Here is a 9,756-nt window from a genome sequence, read left to right on the forward strand (position 1 = left end):
ATCTTTCTGATCAGAGGCTTTCTTCTGAAGTCTAGTAAACCTCAGTTATCTTGCATGCATTTTAAAATAGGAAAGTATGGGCTGATTAGAAGCTCTGAGTACATGAGTGGGTCTTGTGGGCTGTGGGCTTCCTTGTAGGATGGTGTGACTGGGCTGTTTAATTGGAGAAACTTCATGTTGATATCTCTAGGGTTTCTCTAGGTATAATATTTTCTCCTTGGTCCATTATGTTCCCCAGAGGAGACTCTTCCAGTTGTCTGTCTGAAGGGTATAATTCTGGCCATCAGTGTCCCGAGAGTAGAGTGGTTTGTCATGGTTGGGGTCTTGGCATCCAGACTGCTCGCTTTCATGGAAACTGTGTCATCAATAGAGTGCCACAGCATGCACTGAGCCCAGTGTCCCCCAGTCTAGAGGAGTCTAGTCTGGGACAATAACAGCTTCTTAAACAGCCTTTCAAAGGCTCCTCTTTATTGTAATTTCTCCTTCACCTCAGCTTCCAGAGGTAACTGGTGCTGCCAAACCCTGAACCTTTGGGGGACTTTTCTTTCTGATGCATTTTTCTCATTCATTTATTTTCCAGCTCCTGAAATTTCGTTGTTATTGTCCCCTCTCCTCTTCTCCCATCCTGTGGGTTCATTCCCTCAGACGTTTAAAGAAATCTCATTACTGTTATTTGAGCACCCAAGGGATGACTTTAGCATTGCGGTGGCTGTGCATGTTCAAGCCGCCATCTTGATGTGGACATCCTCTCTTCTCGTTGGCTTCTGCATCCCAGCATGGCAGCTCCATGCTTCCAGTTGCTCAGGTCAAAACTCTGGTGCCATCCTTGACTCTTCTTTTTCTTTTATACTTCACATTCAATGTCTCAGCAAATGTAGTGAGCTGTACCTTCAAAATCTATTCAGAATTCACCACCTCCACTGTGAACACCCAGGACCAAGCCGACATTGCCTCTCACCTGGACATTGCCATAGTCTCCTCACTGACCTCCCTCTTTCTCTCTTTGTATTTAGCACAGCAGTATGTTCTATCTGTCGTACTCTGTCACTCCTCTTCCTAAAGCTCCCCTGTGGCTTGATTGTACTCTGAATGACAGCCCAAATCCCAGTGAAGGCCAAGGCCCTGTGTGATCCAGCTCTACACACCATCCCAGGCACACTGGCCTCCTGGCCACCTCACTGCACACAGGCAAGATCCCTCTCTCTCCCCTTTATATGGGACACTCTTCCTCCAGATATCTGTGGGGCTCACTTCCTCATCTCCTTCAGGACACTTGTGATGCATCCTTGACCCTCTCATCTAAAAGTAAACCCTTCCTCACTCTGGGGCCTGCCTCCCTTCCTTATCCTACTTCATCTTTCTCTATAGCAACTCTGGGCGTTAGACATATATTTTGTTCTCTGTGGTATCCCCAGCACCTAGAACAGTGCTTGGCATGCACATAGTAGGTGCTCAACAAATATGTGTTGCCTGCAGGCATGAATGAATGATTGCTTGGCCTTGGTTCAGGTTCTGGAACTGAACTGGTTCCAGCCAGGAGCTCTGGGTCTACTAGCCCTCTCCTTAATTAATTAATTAATCCGTGTTTCCATCCATGCACTATTATTGTTGTTTTGAGGATTAAGATTGCACAGCTAGAAAGTGGGAGAGGGGGGATTTGGCCTCGGCTTGTCTGACTCCAAAGCCCTGGCTGCTGCCCAGTTTGCTGAAAGGAGGACCTTTGAAAGGCCCAAGGAATAAGACCCAGTTCCCTGACTTAGGGTCAGAAGTTAGAACAGAACCTGGCATCGGGTGGTCCTTGCTTCTAGGGTTCCTCTTGCTGGAAGAGCATTCCCTTGAGAAAGTCCTGCAAGGTCCAGCTCCAGGATGCCACCTCAGGGAAGTTCCCCAGGACCAGGGCACAGTCAGCTGCTGCTTGCATGCTGTGTCAGAGCCATGAGTGTCCTTCCATCAGGGACACTTCCGTCAATCAGGTTTCCATCAGGTTTCTTGCAAATGGCCACTGCTCTCTGTCCACCATTAACTGTGAGCTCTTCCAGGACAGGGACTGCATCTTGTTCAGCTCAGTGTCCCAAGAGCCCATGCAAGGCCTGCAGCCCAGGAGGCCCTAGAGGAGCAGATGATAGAGGCCAGGGGAGTGGTTCGTGTGTAGGCTTGAATGGGGAATCAAGCTCTGCCACCCACCAGCTGCAGAACCTGCGGAAACTCCTCCATGCTGTGGGTCTCAATTCGCTTATCTAAATAATGTAGAGAAAAACAGTCCCCCTTTCCATGAGGATATAATGAATTAATGGATGTGATCATTTGCACAGTGCCAGGTGCAGAGTAGGCATGCATCAAAAATGGCTGTGACTCTGAGCCAGGCCTCCCCGGCCCTGGTCCCCTCCCTCTCTGCTCCCCCAGCAGTGGGTGCTTCCATTTGACTTCCTTCTGGTGCCCTGGGCAGCTGGGTAATGAGTTCCTGGTCCACCAGCTTAGTCCTCTGTCATTAAGGGATTGGCCTATCTACATTCAGTGTTGGCCTCTAAACAGCCTGGCCCTGACACATCGTGCCCTTGCCTGCTGGCCCAGCTGGGGACAGTCATCACTAGGGCAACTGAGGCTTCCTTGGTGCAGCCATGGGGCAGTAGCCATCAAGTGAAGAGCAACGCTTGGGGTCCTTGCAGGAAAGAGATACGGCAGGAGGCAAAGGCTGGCGGGGTGACGGGGCAGGGCTGTCGGGGGGAGAGGAGGGCTGATCGGGGGCCTGCCCTGAGGATTTGGGGGAAGTCTGTCTTTTTGTTGTGTCTTTAGAAAGTCAGAAAGAGTTTTCTGTAATCAAGGCACATCGATTTCCAATGCTGGTCCTCTTTGGGAGATTGTCAGCTCCAGTTAAAGTCAAGGTGGGAGGAACCCCCCCCAACTTTCTTCCTTGAAGCTTTGAGATTTGGGGCTGGAGGGCTGGAGGGGGTGCTCTGACCTGATAGATACCCCGATAGTACTTATCTTCTGCATTGTAATTAATTGTTCAACACCTGACTTTCCTCCAAGAGGATGTTAGAGTTAGATTAACTCAACTTTGTGCCCTGCTTGCGTCCAGCATAGTGCCTGCTGCATAAGTATAATTATAATATTAATAGTTATCTTTTAATGAGCACTTACACCAACCCTGAGGTAGGTTCTATTATTATCCCTGTTTTTGAATGAAGAAACAGGCTGAGAGAGGTAAAGGGCTCCAGTCACGGTCACACCTTTAGAGATGGCACAGCTGAGCGGTGACCTCTCTAAGGCTTGTGTTCTGAACTCTGTGACCCTCTGCCATATTGAGTGAGGGTTTGCTGAATGACTGACAGTGATGACCTGTGGTGATGCGTGGTTGTGTCAACAGTAAAGGATTTGAACAGCTCACTTCTGCCAGCCGCAGCTTTTGTCAGGGACAGGAAGGGAGAGTGTGACCTGGGCCAACCCAGTGGTGGCTGGGCTCAGGCTTGGAGACCTACTAGAGATTCAGATGAGAAGGTGGAGACTAGAATGCCCAGGCTCTTTTGCAGCCTCCTTTTTGGAATGCTAAAGTCTGGTCTCCAAGGCAAAGTGTTCTTCTGGCCCCTATTTGAGCCCTTCCTGTAGTGGAGAAGCCATCCCTTTCGGGGATAGCTAACATTATTAGCAAACTCCTCCTCTCTGGGCGCGGTGGCTCACACCTGTAATTCCAGCCCTTTGGGAGGCCGAACCTCCCACTTAAGGTTGGGAATTTGAGACCAGTCTGACCAACATGGTGAAACCCTGTCTCTACTGAAAATGCAAAAATTAGCTAGGTGTGGTGGCGCGTGCCTGTAGTTCCAGCTACTTGGGAGGCTGAGGCAGGAGAATGGCTTGAATCCAGGAGGCAGGGCTTGCAGTGAGCCGAGATCACACCACTGCATTCCAGCCCAGGTGACAGAGCAAGACTCCATCTCAAAAAGAGAAAAAAAGAAAACTCTTCCTCCTTTCCAGTCCTCACTTTCTTGCTTTGTTCTTGTTTCTCCCCTTAGGAATCCTGTAGATTGAGTAGAGTTTACTTATTTGTTGAATGAATAATATAAAGATACCATTTTGGACCTTGGGGGAGTTTAATACACACGAACCTCACATCCCCACCGCTGCCACCAAGTTTCCCCTATTGTTAACATCATACATGACCACAGTGCATTTGTTCAGACTAAGAAACCAACATTGGCACGTCACCCTTAACTATATTCCATTATTTGGATTTTTCCAGTTTTTCCACTCATGTTTTCTGCTCCAAGGTCCAACCCAGGATCCCACATCACATTTAGTCTCCATGTCTCCTTAGTGTCCCCTGGTCTGTGACAGTTTTTCAGTCCTTCCTTGGTTTTCATGACCTTGACGGTTTTGAGTATTGGGCCAGGTGTTTTGTAGAATGTCCCCCGGTCTGGGGATGTCTGATGTTTTCTTCTGACTAGATTGGGCTTATGGGCTGCTGGAAAGCATGTCAAAGGGGTGGAGCGCCGTCTCATATGATATTGGAAGTGCATGATATCACACGACATCACTGACGATGTCAACCTCGACTGCTTGGTGAAGGCGGTGTTTGCCAGTTCTCTCCACTATAAAGTTAAAGTCCTAACATTTAAGTACTTAACATGCACCAAATCCTATTATAGGCCTTAGCTCATTTAACCCTGACAACCACCTTGGGAGGAAGATACTCTTACCTTGTCCATTTCACAGTTGCGGAAACTGAGGAATGAAAAGTCAAAGTCACTTTTCTTTTGATTGTGCAGGTTGATAGAGCTGGCGAATCTTGATCCCAGCAACCTGGCTGTAGGGCCCATGTTTAACCACCATACTGTATGTCTGCCCTGGGCTAAGCACTCTCGTTGTCTACCTGGATTCCTGCAATGGTCCCCTCTTTGTCTCCCCTGTGACCTCATTTCCTACCCATCTCTCCTTGGTCACTCTGCTCCAGCCACGCTGGCTGATCAGAGCAAACTATTTGTGTCTAATTACATTAAATTGCATTATATTTTTACTGTTTTCCCCAAGGGCATCACCTGATTTCCGTCTGTTTATTTCTTTCAGATCAATTAGGCCACTAAGATACTTATATGTCAAAAGATGCTGTTTACATACATGCATACATGCCAGGTGCACTGCTCCCCCAGGGCCTTTGCACCTGCTTCCCCTTTGTTCAGAATGTTCTGTATCATCCAGGTGGTTTGTTTGGTTTGTTTCTCCTCCCTTGGGGCTTTGCTGAAATATTGTCTTCTCAGCAAAGCCTTCCTTGATCATTTTCTTTAAAATCTTAACCCTTGTCTCCCAGTACTCCCTAGCACCCCCCAACTCCTTATTTTTTCCATAGCACTTACCAGCCTCTGAACATTTTCTTTACTTAACTTATTTCTTGATTGACTGTCTGTCTTCCTTAGAATGTAAGCCCCATGGGGACAAAGATTTTGGTCTGTCTTGTTCACAGCTGTGTCCCCAGTGCCTGGCACAGAGCAGGTGTCCTGTAACATTTGTGCCCGAATGCCCTGAACTTGCTTGTCTCCAGGATTCCTCCACTGTTGTGTGCTTAATGAGAAATCCCAAAGACAGAATCCCACAGTATGCTGTCAGAGACCTCCTCAGGCTGACATGGGTTCATTTATCAGCATCTTTTGAACTGGGTCATTTGACAGATTACAGGTCTTCTTAATAATCCACTCCCACAGCCCTGACATGTAGGCTCCAACAGGAAGGAAAGTGGGGCGGTTTTGTTCACTTTCATGAACAAAATATAGTTAATAAATACATTGCCTTGCACACACGAAATGCTCAAAAGATGTTTGTTGGAAAAACCACTGAAACGGGCCAGCAGTGAATGACATGACCTCCTCTAAAAAAAATCTACACACCATCTCATTTCCTGAGGTTGCTTGCCAATCCCCATAGCTTCTTTCTTGAGGGCAGCACAGACAGGAGGAGTGTAACCTTGGCCTTAGGAACATCCATTTAGCAAAATGTCTCTATACATGCACAGACACACACACACACACACACGCACATGCACACGCACATGCACGCACACGCACACACACTCACACACGCACACGCACGCACACGCACGCACGCACACACGCGCGCACACACACGCTTGCACACACGCACACACACACGCACACACACGCACACACACACAGAAATGAACAGAGAGAAATCAGGTGAGGCTCTTGGGGAAAGCAGTGAAAATATTATGCAATTTAATGTAATTAGACACAAATAGTTTGCCCTGATCAGAGACTCTGGGGAAACTGTGGTGAGTCTGGTGGAGTGTCGGGGGGAGTTACAAACCAGAGATCCGTCTCCCACCCCAGTAGAGGTCACATGGAAAACTGGGGCTCCAGATGCCTCTAAAACCAATACTTGTTGGTATCCTCTACATGCCAGGAGCTTTACACCAAAATACCTCATTTCATCCTCACCATGGGCATTTCTTCTTTTGCAGCAGAGGCAACTGAGGCCCACGGAGGTACAGTGAATTGCCAATATTGTAGAGCTGGTCATGGGAGAGCTGGGTCATGGATCCGGCCTGTCTGTCTTCTCCCTGTTCACCCCTCTGGCCCCTTCTCTGGCCTTAGCCTGAGCTGCCCTCTCCTGGGTTGAGGCCTGCACTCTTATGTGGAAGATGTTAGCAAGTTCAGATCATGCCCAGGGACGGGGGATGGACTCCATGACCTCTCAGGCACCTCTCGCGTTTCCCTCGTTCCCCAGAATCCCTTCTGGGTCTTTGATTCCTGGGTCAGATGCCTCAAGATGGCTGCGTGGGAAGCCCCGTGCCATGACGTGAGCTGTGACCCCGGCCAGAGCGGCTGCATCAGAGAGAGAAGCTGGGGACACAGGACGACAGGTGGGTGAGAAGCCAGGGAGAGACACATTCTGGATTTGTGCGTGTCAACCTTGGCTCTGGAGATGAAATGCCTTTTAATTTCATCATCCGCTTTTCTTTTTTCCCTCTGTGATGCTGTCTGGTGCCAGGAGGCCCTTGGCCACAGGATGCGTGTTTAACAAATCCATTAAAGCCTTTTATTTGTCTCTTGCTTGCTCCCTGGAGCTCGGCTGGCCTGGGAGACATTATCTCATTCACACTTCTCACCTAGGTGCAGGGTAGGGTGTGGTTGGCATCAAGAGCAGGGCTGGCTGAGTGGCTGGGAAAGTCAAAGGCCAGGGAGGCCTGCCCTGGGTGACCTGCTCATAAGGAGTGACAGATGGTGCCCGGGGCAGCATCCTGAGACCTGGGCACCGGTCCCAGCTCGCCACCAGCTCTCAGCTGGATCTTAGGCAATCCTTGGACATGCTGGATCTTCATTTTTCTTCTGTGAAGTAGCAGGATTAGACTAGGTCATTGGGTTCTGTCTGTATGTCTATCTGTCTGTCTAATGTTTTTTGGCAGAAAAATCCAATTCTCCAAGTGGGATTGGCTACAAAAGTCTCATCTTGGACAGCTCTGCCAATGCTCTCTGCCCTCTGTGATTTTAAAGATGACAGGCTTGTTTCTGCCTCGAGGCCTCTGCACTGGTCTTTTCTTTGTCATGATTATCCTTCCCTTAGAATGTGCTGTGCATCGCTGGCCCTCATCTTGCCATTCAGGGGTCAGCTGAGATGTTACTTTTTCAGGGAGCCTTTCCCAGCCAGACCATCTAATGATATCATGAGCACTCCACGGCATTCTGTATCTTACTGCCTTCCTACTGTGTCCTCAGCACTTACCAGCTTTTGACATTTTCTTGTGTCTTTATTTGTTAATATGTTTCTTGTCTATTTTCCCCAGTAGCTTGCAAGTTTCATGAGGCTAGAGGTTTAGTTTCTTTGTTCACTGTCTTATTGATAGAAGCTGATACAGTGAAGGTGCTCAGTAAACAGCTGATGAATGGATGCATGCATGAATGAATGAATGGCCGACTAAGACAGATCAAGGTGAGGTTGCTCTGAGCTGGAGCAGGTGTAGAGGGCTGTGTCCCTGCTGGCTGGACCATCCCTCAGGACCACCCTCCTCCTATAGTCTTTAAGGCCCCACACTCATCAGGGTGTCACAAAACCAAGTTTGAAAACCACTGGTTTGAAAAACTACCTTTTGGGTAACCATGCTCACTACCTGGGTGACAGGATCAATCATATCCGAAACCTCAGCATCACGCAATATACTCATATAACGAACCTGCACATGTACCCCTTGAATCTAAAATAAAAGTTGAAATTAAAAAAGAAAAAACAACGCTAGACTTAATCACCTCTAAGACTCCTTGCAGCTCTGACAACCTATAGCTAACTCTAAAAACAGTGGTACAGACAAGAAGTTCTGGGGTTTCAGAGAAGGACAAGGTCAGTAATGGCTTCAGTAGTCTCCAAAGAGGTGGCCCCTAAACTGGCTTGGAGATTTAGAGATGGGGCCAAGAGCCCTTGAGGAGGAAGAGAGGAGAAGCAAAGGTTTGGGAGGGCAGGAATTTGGGACAATTTCACACAACCGTCAGGAGTCGGGGGAAACTGAGTGTCAGACAAAGCCAGATATCAGGGGGCCTTGAATGCTCGGCTGAGATGACTGTGCCTGATGGGCAGCACGTGGGAGCAGGCACTGATGCTTTGGGCAGAGCAGTGAAGTCACCAGGGCCTTGCATTTGGACAATGAGGTGGAGAGGGCAGGAGTGGAGGCTGAGTGATAATGAGGCCTGGACCGGGGCAGTGGCGACAGTGGGAGGGATGGGATCCAGGTGAGAAAGAAACGAAGAATGGAGCCGACTGGGCAGCGAATTAACGTGGTGGGGAAGGAAAAGAGAAGAATCTAAGATAGTGCTGAAGTTTCCTACCCAGGTTGGGGGACGGTGCCCTTGGTCAGGAGTTGTTGAGTGACTGTCATCAGGGATAATCGGGGAAGGGTGGACTTGCAGACAGGAAGCTCCTCCAGCCCCAGGCAGGGAGGGCCAGGCTTCCCAACTCAGCCACGTCCCACCTTGGGCTGCTTGGGTAAAGAGGAGCTTTCGCTGAGCGCCAGGAGGTCCTCCAGTTTCACCCCCTCCCAAGGGCCCCAGGATTGATGTGCTAGTGGTCACACAGGAGCCTTGGCAGAGAGCAGGGATGAGTCAGGGGCAAGTCATCCCCACTGCAGAGAATAAGACACAGCGTGGAGTGCAGCAGGGATGCCTGGGCCAGGGGTGCCACCCTTGGCTCTGAGGCCCAGCATGTGATGAGGCACATCTGTGATGCTCCGCGTTTCCAAGGGATCAGGACAAGGCCTTCATCTGCTCACTCCGCAGGTCACCCCCGCTGACTGTTTTCTCCAACACAAGCCCTGAGCACTCCTTAATCCTTGCGGTTCAGACAGAAAGCCAGTTCCCAGGAAGAATCAATTCAAGAGGGAGAGAAGAATTTAAGGGCCTGCTCTCGCTATCCAGGGGCACGTTTTAGGATTTGGAGGTGCATGCCTGGGGAGACTGACAGGAATGGAGGGGAGTCTTTGGATCTCTGGGGTGTGCCCTGGACCTTGGGGAAAGTATTCTGGAATTTGAGGACAGATTTTGGAATTCCAGGCTTGTTGCAGCCCTCTGGGCTGGGTTTCAGAATTCTCGGGGATGTTTGGGAAGCCCAGAGTGTATTCTAGATTTCTGAGACATATTTTAGAACACTTGGGGGCCTGCTGGAGTCCTGGGCTGGCTCCCCATCGTTCACCTCCTTGGGCTTGTCTTGTCAGCTGTGATCTGCTGGCACACATGGTTACAGGGAGGCAGTTACTATGGCAACAGT

Source organism: Mandrillus leucophaeus, unplaced genomic scaffold (assembly GCF_000951045.1).
Source record: "Mandrillus leucophaeus isolate KB7577 unplaced genomic scaffold, Mleu.le_1.0 Scaffold944, whole genome shotgun sequence".
Lineage (NCBI taxonomy): Eukaryota > Metazoa > Chordata > Mammalia > Primates > Cercopithecidae > Mandrillus > Mandrillus leucophaeus.